Raw genomic sequence first — 16,346 nt, 5'->3', positions numbered from 1 at the left:
AGCACTTGGCGACAGTGGGAAGGAAAAACTCCCTGTTAACAGGAAGAAACCTCCAGCAGAACCAAGCTCAGGGAGGGGCAGTCTTCTGCTGGGACTGGTTGGGGCTGAGGGAGAGAACCAGGAAAAAGACATGATGTGGAGGGGTCAGAGATCAATCACTAATGATTAAATGCAGAGTGGTGCATACAGAGGAAAAAGAGAAAGAAACACTCAGTGCATCATGGGAACCCCCCAGCAGTCTAAGTCTATAGCAGCATAACTAAGGGATGGTTCAGGGTCACCTGATCCAGCCCTAACTATAAGCTTTAGCAAAAAGGAAAGTTTTAAGCCTAATCTTAAAAGTAGAAAGGGTGTCTGTTTCCCTGATCTGAATTGGGAGCTGGTTCCACAGGAGAGGAGCCTGAAAGCTGAAGGCTCTGCCTCCCATTCTACTCTTACAAACCCTAGGAACTACAAGTAAGCCTGCAGTCTGAAAGCGAAGCGCTCTATTGGGGTGATATGGTACTATGAGGTCCCTAAGATAAGATGGGACCTGATTATTCAAAACCTTATAAGTAAGAAGAAGAATTTTAAATTCTATTCTAGAATTAACAGGAAGCCAATGAAGAGAGGCCAATATGGGTGAGATATGCTCTCTCCTTCTAGTCCTTGTCAGTACTCTAGCTGCAGCATTTTGAATTAACTGAAGGCTTTTCAGGGAACTTTTAGGACAACCTGATAATAATGAATTACAATAGTCCAGCCTAGAGGAAATAAATGCATGAATTAGTTTTTCAGCATCACTCTGAGACAAGACCTTTCTAATTTTAGAGATATTGCGCAAATGCAAAAAAGCAGTCCTACATATTTGTTTAATATGCGCATTGAATGACATATCCTGATTAAAAATGACTCCAAGATTTCTCACAGTATTATTAGAGGTCAGGGTAATGCCATCCAGAGTAAGGATCTGGTTAGACACCATGTTTCTAAGATTTGTGGGGCCAAGTACAATAACTTCAGTTTTATCTGAGTTTAAAAGCAGGAAATTAGAGGTCATCCATGTCTTTATGTCTGTAAGACAATCCTGCAGTTTAAGTAATTGGTGTGTGTCCTCTGGCTTCATGGATAGATAAAGCTGGGTATCATCTGCGTAACAATGAAAAGTTAAGCAATGCCGTCTAATAATACTGCCTAAGGGAAACATGTATAAAGTGAATAAAATTGGTCCTAGCACAGAAACTTGTGGAACTCCATAATTAACCTTAGTCTGTGAAGACGATTCCCCATTTACATGAACAAATTGTAATCTATTAGATAAATATGATTCAAACCATCGCAGTGCAGTGCCTTTAATACCTATGACATGCTCTAATCTCTGTAATAAAATTTTATGGTCAACAGTATCAAAAGCAGCACTGAGGTCTAACAGAACAAGCACAGAGATGAGTCCACTGTCTGAGGCCATAAGAAGATAATTTGTAACCTTCACTAATGCTGTTTCTGTACTATGATGAATTCTAAAACCTGACTGAAACTCTTCAAATAGACCATTCCTCTGCAGATGATCAGTTAGCTGTTTTACAACTACCCTTTCAAGAATTTTTGAGAGAAAAGGAAGGTTGGAGATTGGCCTATAATTAGCTAAGATAGCTGGGTCAAGTGATGGCTTTTTAAGTAATGGTTTAATTACTGCCACCTTAAAAGCCTGTGGTACATAGCCAACTAATAAAGATAGATTGATCATATTTAAGATCGAAGCATTAATTAATGGTAGGGCTTCCTTGAGCAGCCTGGTAGGAATGGGGTCTAATAGACATGTTGATGGTTTGGAGGAAGTAACTAATGAAAATAACTCAGACAGAACAATCGGAGAGAAAGAATCTAACCAAATACCGGCATCACTGAAAGCAGCCAAAGATAACGATACGTCTTTTGGATGGTTATGAGTAATTTTTTCTCTAATAGTTAAAATTTTATTAGCAAAGAAAGTCATGAAGTCATTACTAGTTAAAGTTAAAGGAATACTCGGCTCAATAGAGCTCTGACTCTTTGACAGCCTGGCTACAGCGCTGAAAAGAAACCTGGGGTTGTTCTTATTTTCTTCAATTAGTGATGAGTAGTAAGATGTCCTAGCTTTACGGAGGGCTTTTTTATAGAGCAACAGTCTCTTTTTCCAGGCTAAGTGAAGATCTTCTAAATTAGTGAGACACCATTTCCTCTCCAACTTATCTGCTTTAAGCTGCGAGTTTGTGAGTTATACCACGGAGTCAGGCACTTCTGATTTAAAGCTCTCTTTTTCAGAGGAGCTACAGCATCCAAAGTTGTCTTCAATGAGGATGTAAAACTATTGACGAGATACTCTATCTCACTTACAGAGTTTAGGTAGCTACTCTGCACTGTGTTGGTATATGGTATTAGAGAACATAAAGAAGGAATCATATCCTTAAACCTAGTTACAGCGCTTTCTGAAAGACTTCTAGTGTAATGAAACTTATTCCCCACTGCTGGGTAGTCCATCAGAGTAAATGTAAATGTTATTAAGAAATTATCAGACAGAAGGGAGTTTTCAGGGAATACTGTTGTCTTCTATTTCCATACCATAAGTCAGAACAAGATCTAAGATATGATTAAAGTGGTGGGTGGACTTATTTACATTTTGAGCAAAGCCAATTGAGTCTAATAATAGATTAAATGCAGTGTTGAGGCTGTCATTCTCAGCATCTGTGTGGATGTTAAAATCGCCCACTATAATTATCTTATCTGAGGTAAGCACTAAGTCAGACAAAAGGTCTGAAAATTCACAGAGAAACTCACAGTAACGACCAGGTGGATGATAGATAATAACAAATAAAACTGGTTTTTGGGACTTCCAATTTGGATGGACAAGACTAAGAGTCAAGCTTTCAAATGAATTAAAGCTCTGTCTGGGTTTTGGATTAATTAATAAGCTGGAATGGAATATTGCTGCTAATCCTCCGCCTCGGCCCGTGCTATGAGCGTTCTGGCAGTTAGTGTGACTCATTTAAACTAACATATTCATCCTGCTGTAACCAGGTTTCTGTAAGGCAGAATAAATCAATATGTTGATCAATTATTATATCATTTACTAACAGGGACTTAGAAGAGAGAGACCTAATGTTTAATAGACCACATTTAACTGTTTTAGTCTGTGGTGCAGTTGAACGTGCTATATTATTTTTTCTTTTTGAATTTTTATGCTTAAATAGATTTTTACTGGTTATTGGTGGTCTGGGAGCAGGCATCGTCTCTACGGGGATGGGGTAATGAGGGGATGGCAGGGGGAGAGAAGCTGCAGAGAGGTGTGTAAGACTACAACTCTGCTTCCTGGTCCCAACCCTGGATAGTCACGGTTTGGAGGATTTAAGAAAACTGGCCAGATTTCTAGAAATGAGAGCTGCTCCATCCAAAGTGGGATGGATGCTGTCTCTCCTACCAAGACCAGGTTTTCCCCAGAAGCTTTGCCAATTATCTATGAAGCCCACCTCATTTTTTGGACACCACTCAGACAGCCAGCAATTCAAGGAGAACATGCGGCTAAACTGTCACTCCTGGTCCGATTGGTGAGGGGCCCAGAGAAAACTACAGAGTCCGACATTGTTTTTGCAAAGTTACACACGATTCAATGTTAATTTTAGTGACCTCCGATTGGCGTAACCGGGTGTCATTACTGCCGACGTGAATTACAATCTTACCAAATTTACGCTTAGCCTTAGCTAGCAGTTTCAAATTTCCTTCGATGTCACCTGCTCTGGCCCCCGGAAGACAATTGACTATGGTTGCTGGTGTCGCTAACTTCACATTTCTCAAAACAGAGTCGCCAATAACCAGAGTTTGATCCTCGGCGGGTGTGTCACCGAGTGGGGTAAAACGGTTAGAAATGTGAACAGGTTGGTGGTGTACACAGGGCTTCTGTTTAGGGCTACACCTCCTCCTCACAGTCACCCAGTTGGCCTGCTTTCCCGGCTGCTCAGGATCTGCTGGAAGGGAACTAACGGCGGCTAAGCTACCTTGGTCCGCACCGACTACAGGGGCCTGGCTAGCTGTAGAATTTTCCACGGTGCGGAGCCGAGTCTCCAATTCACCCAGCCTGGCCTCCAAAGGTACGAATAAGCTACACTTATTACAAGTACCATTACTGCTAAAGGAGGCCGAGGAATAACTAAACATTTCACACCCAGAGCAGAAAAGTGCAGGAGAGACAGGAGAAGCCGAAATGCTAAACTGGCTAAGAGCTAGTAGCTGCGCTAAGCTAGCGGATTCCTAAAAACACACGAAGTGAATAATGTGTAAATAATTTAGAGGTGATTCAGCAGAGGGAGTGCTTTAGTTAAGGCACGTGAAGATTACACTGTGAAATAAATCGTTATTCTAGATCAATCTAACTGCGCAGATTTAACAGCTAACAGATACAGCAAAACACCGCTGTGCTCCGGAACAGGAAGTGATACAATACCGGTCATATATATATATATATATATATATATATATATATATATATATATGTTTTTTTTATGATACCAGCCAGCAGTGACACATGCCAGAGTGATACACACACACTCACACTCATCTTCAATCTGTTAGTCCAATCAAGAGTCGCGGGGGACTAGAGCCTATCCCAGCAGTCATAGAGAGTGAGGCGGGGTACACCCAGGACAGGACGCCAGTCTGTCACAGGGCCACAAACAGACAAACAAACACATTCACACCCACTCGCACACCTACGGACAATTTAAAGACTCCAATCCACCTAACCTGCATGTCTCTGGATGTGGAAGGAAAAACTGGAGCACCCGGAAGAAACCCACGCAAACACAGGGAGAATGTGCAAACTCCACACAGAAAGGCCACAGGCGGTAATTGAACCCATGACCTTCTCGCTGTGAGGTAACAGTGCTAACCACTAAGCCACAGTGCTGCCATAATAATAATAATATGAATAATATGCATTTCAGTTTTTAATGACACAGACAGTCCTGGAGACCTGATTTAAATTTGCCGTAGTATTTGCTTGCAGGTGATAGAGTTGCAGGTCGGTCTGCAGGTCTGAAGCTGCTGGTGCTGCAGCTCTGCGGTTTGATAACATTGTCCTGGTTTTGGGTGCTTTGCATCAATGACACCGTGTCCTAGTTTAACAAAACCACACGCTGCTAAAACCCAGTAGAGTCTTTAAAATTAAATGGATGTTGTTCTTCTCCTCTCCATCAGAATGGACAGCCCTCTGAGAGACACGCATGTGATTTTGGCGTAACTTGAATTGACTAGAAGGAATGAAAAAGAAGATTTTTATTAGGTTAGACAGATGTACACGCACACAAAGGACAGATATTGTGCTGAGTATTTCAGTGGAGACAGCTGTGTCTTGGCTGATCTTTGCAGTTAATTTGATTTAATAAAATTTATTTTCTGCTCCCACAGGAGCCACCGTTAAAAGCATTCCTGTGTAGTTGTCCTTGAGACCAACCAATGTCACTCTGGCTTTTAATGGATGCCTGGATGGAGCCTCTTGACTCCATGCGACTGAGATTCGTTATGGCCAGGGACATCATGCCCATGGGTGTTGCGCTTGTGCTGTCATAGAAATGACATTTCATCCCCACAATTAAAAAAAAAAAAACAGTGGAACACTGCGACTTCTCCCTCAAATTCTGATTTGATGATAAGCTGCTAACAACAGGTCCAGCTGTCTGTACTGCTCCAGGTAGCAAGATAAGCTTGATAGTTTGGCAGCACTAATCTAAACTACAAACAACAAAATTGGTCACTTCTGTTTCAAAACAACAGAACAACTCCTTTAAATGACGTGTCACAAAGGCTACATTGTTTGTTTTTGCAAATTAAAGCTTTGCTTTGATGCTACTTAAGGCTCTCGAGTGAAGACGTCGTATTCAGGCCCTGAAGCTGAGAGAGCTGGTGATTATCATCAAATACTGGAGCATTAAGCAGAGGAAATGCTACGACAGTAGTCCATTGCAGGTTACTTCACAAGCCCAGGCTGGTACACAGTAAAATCACAAGTGTTAAATTAACACTGCCAGTGTACATATGGTCCCACTATGTACACTGGCAGTGTTAATTTAACATTGGTGATTTTACTGTGTACCCATTTGCAGCTGGTTGGACTGGAGCAATACAGAAGGACACAGACGAGCAGCCTGAAGCCCACATCTGAAATGGAATGCCAGTGTCACAGTCCGAACGGTCCACCCCTAAAAATCAGTCCACCTTTTGCATCAGCGTATGCGTCATTTCGGACCAGAGCAGCACGTCTGAGATGGAGTCTCTTCACCCAAAGCAATCAAATGGATTAATGGAATTATTAACCATCAGATGATAAAGGTAAAACCTCTTAAATCATTCTAAAGTCAGTTTGAAGCAGAAACGAGGTGTTAATCCATGAACCGCGTCATCAGTGGGGAACAATTTTTAGGGGGACCTTTCGGTCTGTGACACCGGCCCATACAGGTAGTTCATTTCCAATCCCATAGAGCCAGGTGCTTGTTAATGCTGTGCACTAAATTTATAAAACCAGTTATAATTCCACAAATTATAATACCAAAAGCAAAAGTACTAAACTGAGGATTGTGCTAAAGTTTTATACAGTTCCTTTATCCATCTCTCATAATAATAATAATAATAATTAATAAAAATTCAAATACTTGTTTAATTTCAGCCATGTGTATATATCTATCTATCCAGTGAAAGTATGTAGGTAAAAAAAAAAAACCTGTTGCATTTCTGTCGAGCACTTTCCACCTGAGGCAGACACTCAAAGTACTTTAGAATTATGCCACACGTTCACACATACCAATGTCAGAGTGGCACCATGCAAGGCACTCAGATGCTCACCAGGAGCAACTCGGGGATTAAGGAGCTTGTTTGAGGGCACATTAGTGTTGGAAAATAGAGTGCGACAAGTGCTGTTCATTCGCCTTTCCTATCAACATTCCGTCTGGTTGGGGACTAGAACCTATCATCACAAGCCCACTTTTCTCAGGCCAATGCCCTCCCACAGAATAGTCATGTAAATGTAGCCACAGAGCCACTTAATCCACTTCTTTACTCTCTGTGTGCCTGTGCGGTGTTAAAAATATTCTATATTTGTGAAAATATTGAAAAGGATGCAAGATATCCAACACATTCTGTGCTGAAATCATCAGCCATTTGTCATTGTCACATTTGCCCACAAACATATCTTATATTGTTGCAAACGGCAAACATAATTGATGTGAATGCAATCTGCTGTGCAGTAATGTGGATTGATGAGGTGAATGTGTACAACATTCTATGCTTTGAGTAATTTCAAACTGAAGTGAAAATAAGAATGTGTGCAGATTTTTCCAGTGTGCTCCTATAAAATAGTCCATTCAATCTAACAACAAGAATGGATGTTGAAATAATATCACCTTAGCCAGATGGCAAACTCCCAAGTGGTCCTTGGCAGTTGTTCATGCACACTGGACTTTGGGCTGCATCCATAAAACCCAGAGAGGGAAACTACAATCATATCCACACTTTACAGGATTTTTCCAAGGACACTGGTAGTGTCGGAAGTGGTGGTGATAGAAGTAATAAGATCCAGGCCGCCATTCTCTACTATCAAAAATAATGCCTGACTAAAACTATAAATCTTTAACTTGACTCTTTCTAATAAGGGAAATTGGACCATCCCCTATGGATCACGCCCCCCAACCCCCTCCCAAAATGAAACCAAACAAAAGTATTTAGGTTCCTTAGACAACTTCAAAACACAATCAGGATGTTCCCAAACATCAAAATGGGCCCAAGACAGATATTCAAGATGGCATCCAAAGTAGCTACCAAAATGTGATGTTCTGTTATTATTAACTATATTGTTTGATACTGAGGTTCGGGTGTCAAAATCCAACACCTCATCCATGGCATGACACCTGGGTAATGAATAAAGCAGGGGATTGACTGGTGGGTGAAATACTGTGGCCGCTATAGTGAACATGATGGCAAAATAGGAACCCTGAACACAAGACGACATCTGGTGAACAAAGAAGTCCTCAATGGCAGATCAGGCGGAGGCAGTGATGGCCTGTAACACAAAGGCTGTGAAGGCCTCAGACCATGATTATCTGGGATTTCCTAACCGCTGGACCAGGCTAAGGATCTGTCAAGAACTGTGTGTTTGTCGGCTGGCAATAACATTCCTGTCTCTTGATCAACCCTAGATGCAGAATTCCACCATCCCATCCAGGACCAAGAAACAATCTTCTTCGGCACCCATGGATTGCCACGTTGATGACTATGATGCATTTCAGGGGCATTTTAATGGAGAAATGGGCATTTGGTGGCTATTTTGGATGCCGTTTTGAATTTTAAATTTGTGAATGAAGTTATTTAGGTATGAATGTACTGTGACCTCAACATTTCTTCTAATGAAATATTTTAAACATTAAGTCATTTATATGTTGTTTTTATGTGTTTAATAAAAAAATAAATAAATTAGCAGGACACCATATGCAATGTCTGGTTTGAGGCCAGTTTTTAGTTTTTGGAGCATTCTGGTTGTGTTCTGCTGTCATCTAAAGCAGTGTTTATCAACCTTTTTCAGACCAAGGACCATTTAACCAATAAAAAAAACTAATCTTGCAGCCCACCTAGGTTGCAGAATCTCCAAAGCCAATGGATCTGTTTACCAATTCAACAGTGTATTACTATCTATTAGTAATTTAAAATGTGATATTTTACCAATATACTCACAAACCAGTTGGGGTCACTCACTGAGCACCTGTTGATAAAGGCTTATTTAAAAAGCCTAAAAAAGTTGGTTTGCTTTAATTGTGGATGGGGGTGGTGCGTCCTAGCTCCCCTACAATAGTTGCTGATTGGGTGGGACACATATTCAGGTAGAAAGTGAAATAATACTCTATACAAAAATCAACATGCCATGTCAGCAAGAAATAACAGTTTGCCATATGATATCCATTAAAAATACTCACAGGGTAAACTGTCCCTTCATGAAATTCAGTAATAGTTTGGTGTTAAGTAATTTCCACTTTTACTTGTGTCATCCCCCATTACGTTTGAAGACGGGTGCTTTATTAACATCCCCAAACCAAGCCACTACAAAAAAAAGTACACCTAATAAAAACCCTACTTCACGCCCTGTTTAATTCCTCTCCTTCCATAAGCTCATAACAATTCACTTTGTTCCTTCGGCTCAGAAACGTCTCTTGTACTAATCTGCACTGTTTGATACAGCTTTAGATCAAGATAAATGAGCTGATGCCTGCGGGCTTTACCCACCTATATGCAAAGTAAAGTAGATCCAAGGATGCCAAGATTTACAAAAACACTAAAACGTCTGAAACACTTTTGTAGTTTGTTCAGTCTCAAAGCACATGACCCAGTTGAAAATTCCATTGTATTACAAATGTGGGCCTTATAATTGTACCTTTGGCTATAAACAGCATTAGATCACCAAAGAACAATGTTTGCTAAACCAAGGTCTGCTTTTAAAGTTGCACATCTGTCAAGATCTAACAGTCCAAACTGGGAGCTGCACCCATTAGTGATTGGTTACCTGTGTACTTAATATTCAGACAAGCACAAACGCCATCTAGATACAATTTTTTTTTTAAGTTGTCTAAGTTGGAAAAGTGGAAATAACTGTAGCATGAGGGACTGCTGACACTGGATTGAGGCAGATAGTTTCTCATAAACAGGGCAGCAGGAGCTGATCGCAGGCCGACTGTTCTAACCCATCCTGAAGGCTTTGAAGAGTGTTCAAAATGTTTTGACATTGGGTCAGATCATGACCTGGCAATAGTGTGCAATCAATTCAGTTCAATAATTTTGTTTACAATATACAATATACAATATATAGACCTTACCAACCCCCCTGAGCAAGCACACAATCCAGTGTAAAAAGGCAATTATATGGCACAAAAAAATGAGATAAGCAAGTGATAGGGGACAACCTCGTGTATTGTGCAGTCGGCACGGGCTCAAGTGGGCAATCAGAATGAAATTAGAAGAGACAACCAGGCCACAGATTGCAGAACATACACAACAGCATCTGACTACCGATGAATGGGAGCAATTTAAGAAAGCAGTTCTTGGCACATATCAGTTGGCAGCAATAGTACACAGTTCACCCACATCCATTGTGCTCCTGTTTGATTACAAGCTGCGGCCAGTCACACCACATCACCAACAAGTAGGAACGCTGGAACAATAAGCGTTGATTGATGAACAGTGTGACAACCTATCGTAGCCTTCTCATTGTTCATCCGCATGTGTGATTCAAACTAATCTCTTCCACTCAGATGTCACAGGATTGCCACCAATGGCTGTGGGCAATCAGAGATGATTACTTCATATTTGGAATGCAGATGGTCATCTGGGCTGAAAATAGGCAATGGGAGACCAGCCTTAGACAGCTCACAAGGTAGTCATCTGTCATTGTGCCTCTATACATTGACTTGGTGATTTTAAAGCAGAGTCAAAGAAACTGATTGATCCAAAAAGTGCTGTCTTGTTAAAATGTGCTCCTCTGAAGTTGGGAGACTTTTATTCCAGCAGTAGGTTCCAGAACTCTTCAATTATGCCTGGTGGTGTCCTAGATTTGAGCTCAAAGTCAGTTTGCAGTGTGAGAACTCCATTCTCACCGCAGAGCTATCCAGGTGGAACAATAATAGCTGCAGGAAGTGGATTTAGGTTGGGGGTGCCATAGTGAGGTGTCCTATTAATTCTACAATATATCCAAAAAGGCTACATGCAATATTTAAATGGCAGAAAAAAATATGATATTTCTTTTAAACCACCCAGGCTGTGACAGGACATGGACATCAAATGTCAGCACACACATAAATTGTCAGCATCAACAAAATCAATAGATGCTACAAAAAGGTAAGTGTTGGAACTAATGTTACACGATAGATAGGTCTCCACAGCAGACCCAGCGTTGATCTGCATATTGATTTGGCACAGGTTTTACACCAGATGCCCTTCCTGACAGAACTCCACATTACATGGCAGGGCTGCGGTTTGAAACCGGAAACCTTTTGGACTAAAACCAAGTGCACTAATCACTTGGCCACCACCCCTACCCTTGTTCAAAACTGTTTATTCTTCTCAAAAACTTCAAATAAAACATTTTTCTGCAAATGTTTTAATGCCCTCATTAATTTATTTTATTATTATATTTTTGTCATCTGGTAGGAAGCACCCCCACCTCCCATGGCTATGACCAATACTACTTTTTAGGACAGGGGTCACCAACCCTGTTCCTGGAGGGCACCAGCCCTGCATGTTTTCTAACTATCCCTGTTCCACTCCCAGCCAGTTAACTCTATCAGGTGTGCTCATCCAATCAAGATCTGGAAAACACCACTTAAAAAAATAAAATAAAATAAATAAATAATGTGTGATTTGAGTAGGGAGATGTGGAAAACATGCAAGGCAGATGCTCTCCAGGAACAGGGTTGGTGACTCCTGTTTTAGGTAATGCCAAATACATCAATACATGCATGTAATGTAACACAGAGTGCTGCCAACAGGTTAAATGGATGCAAAGTCAGTAAAGTGCTTCTCAAATTATGAGAAAATGCTCTGAATGTGAGCTTCATAACGAGGACTATCAAGCGACTTCCACTTGACAGTGTCTGCTGTGATGCAGATCAGCATAAAAAGGCAGCAGGAACAAATTTTATGAAAATGTAGAAAATATCTTCACCTTCAATTTTTCTTTTTCATAGCACAATGGTGAGCAACTCTTCTTTTGCACTGATCTCCTTCTTCTTCTTTGTCTTTCGGCTGTTCCCGTTAGGGGTCGCCACAGCAGATCAATCGTTTCCATCTTACCCTGTCCTCTGTATCTTCCTCTGTCACACCAACCACCTGCATGTCCTCTCTCAGCACATCCATGAACCTCCTCTTTGGTCTCCCTCTTCTCCTCCTGCCTGGTGGCTCCATCCTCAGCATCCTTCTCCCTATATACCCTGGGTCCCTCCTCTGCACATGTCCAAACCATCTCAATCTCACCTCTCTGACTTTGTCTCCAAATCGTCCCACCTGAGCTGTCCCTCTGATATGTTCATTCCTAATCTTGTCTATTCTTGTCACTCCCAAAGAGAACCTCAACATCTTCAGCTCTGCCACCTCCAGCTCTGCCTCCTGTTTTTTGTTAGTGCCACTGTCTCTAAACCATACAACATAGCTGGTCTCACTACTGTTTTGTAAACTTTCCCCTTCACCCTTGCTGATATTCTTCGGTCACAAATCACTCCTGCCACCTTTCTCCACCCACTCCACCCTGCCTGCACTCTCTTCTTCACCTCTCTACCACACTCTCCATTACTTTGAACTGTTGACCCCAAATATTTAAACTCATCTACTTTCACCACTTCTACTCCTTGTAACTGCACTATTCCACTGGGCTCCCTCTCATTCACACACATGTACTCAGTCTTGGTTCTACTGACTTTCATTCCCCTTCTCTCCAAAGCATATCTCCACTTCTCCAGACTAGACTCAACTTGCTCTCTACTCTCACTACAGATCACAATGTCATCTGCAAACATCATAGTCCATGGGGACTCCTGTCTGATCTCATCCGTCAACCTGTCCATCACCACTGCAAACAAGAAAGGACTCAGAGCTGATCCTTGGTGTAATCCCACCTCCACCTTGAATGAGTCTGTCATTCTGACTGCGCATCTCACCGCTGTCATACTATTCTTGTACATGTCCTGCACTACCCTAACATACTTCTCTGCCACTCCAGACTTCCTCATACAATACCAAAACTCTTCTCTTGGCACCCTATCATAAGGTTTTTCTAAGTCCACAAACACACAATGTAACTCTTTCTGTCCTTCTCTGTACTTTTCCAACAGTATTCTCAGAGCAAACATTGCATCTGTAGTGCTCTTTCTCGGCATGAAACCATATTGCTGCTCACAGATCTTCACCTGTTTTCTAAGCGTAGCTTCTACTACTCTTTCCCATAACTTCATGCTGTGGCTGATCAGCTTTATGCCTCTGTAGTTACTGCAGCTCTGCACATCACCCTTGTTCTTGAAAATAGGAACCAGCACACTTCGTCTCCACTCCTCAGGCATGCTGTCACTTTCCAAGATTTTATTAAACAATCTGGTTAGAAACTGTACTGCCATCTCTCCTAGACATTTCCATGCCGCCACTGGAATGTCATCTGGACCGACTGCCTTTCCACTCTTCATCCTCTTCATAGCAGCCCTCACTTCTTCCTTGCTAATCTCTTGTACTTCCTAATTTACTCTCACTACATCATCCAGCCTTTTCTCTTGCTCATTTTCTTTATTCATCAACTGTTCAAAATATTCCCTCCACCTTCTCAGCACACTCTCCTCACTTGTCAGCACATTACCATGTGCATCTTTTACCACCCTAACCTGCTGCACATCCTTTCTAGCTCTGTCCCTTTGTCTGGCCAATCGGTACAAGTCCTTTTCTCCTTCCTTACTATTCAACTTCTTGTACAGCTTGCAATATGCCTTTTCCTTTGTTTTTGCCACTTCTCTTTCACCTTACGCCGCATCTCCTTGTACTCCTGTCTACTTTCTTCATCTCTCCGACTATCCCAAAACTTTTTCGCCAACCTCTTTCTCCTTATGCTTTCCTGGACCTCTTCATTCCACCACCAAGTCTTCTTGTCTTCCTTCCACTGTCCAGATGTCATACCCAGTACTGTCCTAGCTGTCTTCCTCACCACATCTGCAGTACTTTGCCAGTTGTCCAAAATTGCTTCCCCTCCAACCAGTGCTTCTCTCACCTGCTCGCTAAATTTCACACAGTTTTCCTCCTTCAGCTTCCACCATCTGATCCTTTGTTGAGCTCTCACTCTTTTCTTCTTCTTTACCTCTAAAGTCATCCTAGAAACAACCATCCTGTGCTGTCTAGTGACACTCTCTCCTGCTACCACCTTACAGTCTGTGATTTCTTTTAGCTTGCATCTCCTATAAAGAATGTAGTCCACCTGTGTGCACCTTCCTCCACTCTTATATGTTATCCTGTGCTCCTCCCTTTTCTTAAAGTAGGTATTCACCACAGCCATTTCCATCCTTTTTGCAAAATCAACTACCATCTGTCCTTCCCCATTCCTATCCTTGATACCATATCTACCCATTACTTCCTCATCACCTCTGTTCCCTTCACCAACATGCCATTGAAGTCTGCTCCTATCACCACTCTTTCATGCTTGGGCACACTCTCCACCACCTCATCTAACACACTCCAGAAATCTTCTTTCTCCTTCATCTCACAACCTACCTGTGGGGCATATGCACTGATGATATTCATCATCACCCCTTCATTTCCAACTTCACACTCATCACCCTGTCAGACACTCGCTTAACCTCCAACACACTTTTAACATACTCTTCCTTTAAAATGACCCCAACACCATTTCTCTTCCTGTCCTCACCATGGTACAACAACTTGTACCCACCGCCGATGCTCCTGCTCTTACTTCCCTTCCACTTGGTCTCTTGCACACACAATATGTCTACCTTTCTCCTCTCCATCATATCAGCCAGCTCTCTCCCTTTACCAGTCATACTACCAACATTCAAAGTCCCCACTCTCATTTCCACCCTTCTAGTTTTCTTCTTCTCCCGCTGTTCGTGGCAACGTTTTCCTCCTCTTCTTCGTCGTCTTCGCCCAGCAGTACCCCAATTTCCACCAGCACCCTGTTGGGCAATAGCACCGGTGGCGGACGTTGTTAACCTGGGCCGCGACTGATCTGGTATGGGAATTCGATTCTGATTCTGCATAGTTCGGTTGGCTTGTTTTACGCTGGATGCCCTTCCTGACGCAACCCTCCTCATTTATCCGGGCTTGGGACCGGCACTCAGAATGTACTGGCTGCACACCCTATGTGGCTGAGTTTTCTTTTGCACTGATCTCCAAAAAACATTTTTATGAATCATAACTGTGACATATCCAGCATATCAGTGGACTCATTGAACTGGAGAGAAAAAATAAAAACACACTCACATCCATCAGTATCTGGTGGTGGTGGGTGTGGAGTTGCTGCTGGTCTGTCTGCTTCGAAGCGGGCAAAGAAGCGGTTCAGCTCCTCTGCCAGCGAGGTGTCAGACCCAGCATTTCCTGGGTTGCTGCTTCTGTAGTTGGTTATATGATTTATTCCCTGCCACATCCTTCTGGGGTTATTCACAGCAAAGTGGTCCTCTATCTTTTTCTTGTAGGCAGCCTTGGCCTCTCTGATCCCTCTTTTCAGATCGGACCTGGCCGTGCTGTACAGGGCCCTGTCCTCTGATTTAAAGGCAGTGTTGCGGCTTTTTAATGGGGACTGGACTGCGCTGTTCGTAGCCTAGCATCGGAGCCACACCGACATCCTCGCTTCTGCTTCCTGTCTCTATGTCGCCTTCTCCGCCTGCTGGGCACGCTGGTAATCCACGGAGAGCCCGGTGTTCTCGCTATGTCCTCCGGGATGTTGTGGTACTGGTGGAATTCACTCGTAACCGACAGTTTGTACCTCAGACCGAGGTCGATAAGGTTCTGGCGGCTGAAGCTGTGGGTCGCTTTACAGAACTCGAAGAATATATGCGCAAAAAGTAAGAAAAACAAGCACCAAATTAGACAGCTAAAAGCAGCTGCACCCGTGCGTGCCGCCATCTTGCCCCACACCTTGCACCTCTTGTGAAAGAAGACAAATTATCTTCAAGGCACATTCATTTTTGATTGGTAAATGTTCAGTAAATTACATTTTCATTTAAAATATGTGTGCTTGTCTTTGTCTTATTTTGCACATACCTGCAAGTGGCTGATATTGCACTTACGGTCACTAAAACACACAAAATCCTCATGTACAGACTGCTGATTATTTGATGTTACTGCCGTCATTTGCACACTGAATTCTTAGTAACTCACCCGCTCTATATGTAGAGGTCAGGTCCTGTCACATAACTCATGATGTTTACAGCATCCAGCACATAGAATTTTAATTTCCCCACATACATACAATCATGCTTATCAATATGCTCTTTAACGTATACTCTGAACAATTCTATAAATACTCCTTGCAAACAAGGATGCTAATGAGACTGTAAGAGGAACAGAAAAAACAAAGCAAACCAAAAAAAAATCATTCTTAATAAAGAAAGCAATCACAGAAATATTTGACAAAGACCATGTTTTCTGTTTTTATTGTTATTTGTTACTGTTCTGTTTGAAGCAGTGAATAGAACATATGCTTAACAACGTGTATTTCAAAAATTTTAAATATTGCAAAAATGTTTTTACACTCACATAAGATGGTTCTTCAGGCTGTTCAAAAAAAGCCATATTTTGCAATATTGCAAAGGAGACAG

The 16,346-nt window shown here is 42.0% G+C and overlaps 1 protein-coding gene across 1 annotated transcript in view; it reads right to left on the bottom strand.

The window, feature by feature from the left end:
• asic2 (acid-sensing (proton-gated) ion channel 2) overlaps positions 1-16,346 on the bottom strand; it is a 1,153,097-nt gene that overhangs the window by 1,060,067 nt on the left and 76,684 nt on the right. The window lies entirely within an intron of this gene.

The sequence above is a fragment of the Thalassophryne amazonica genome, chromosome 16 (genome assembly GCF_902500255.1).
Source record: "Thalassophryne amazonica chromosome 16, fThaAma1.1, whole genome shotgun sequence".
In the NCBI taxonomy this organism is placed as follows: Eukaryota; Metazoa; Chordata; class Actinopteri; order Batrachoidiformes; family Batrachoididae; genus Thalassophryne; species Thalassophryne amazonica.
Note: the sequence above shows the minus strand (reverse complement) of the source record. Positions and strands in the feature narration are given on the sequence as shown.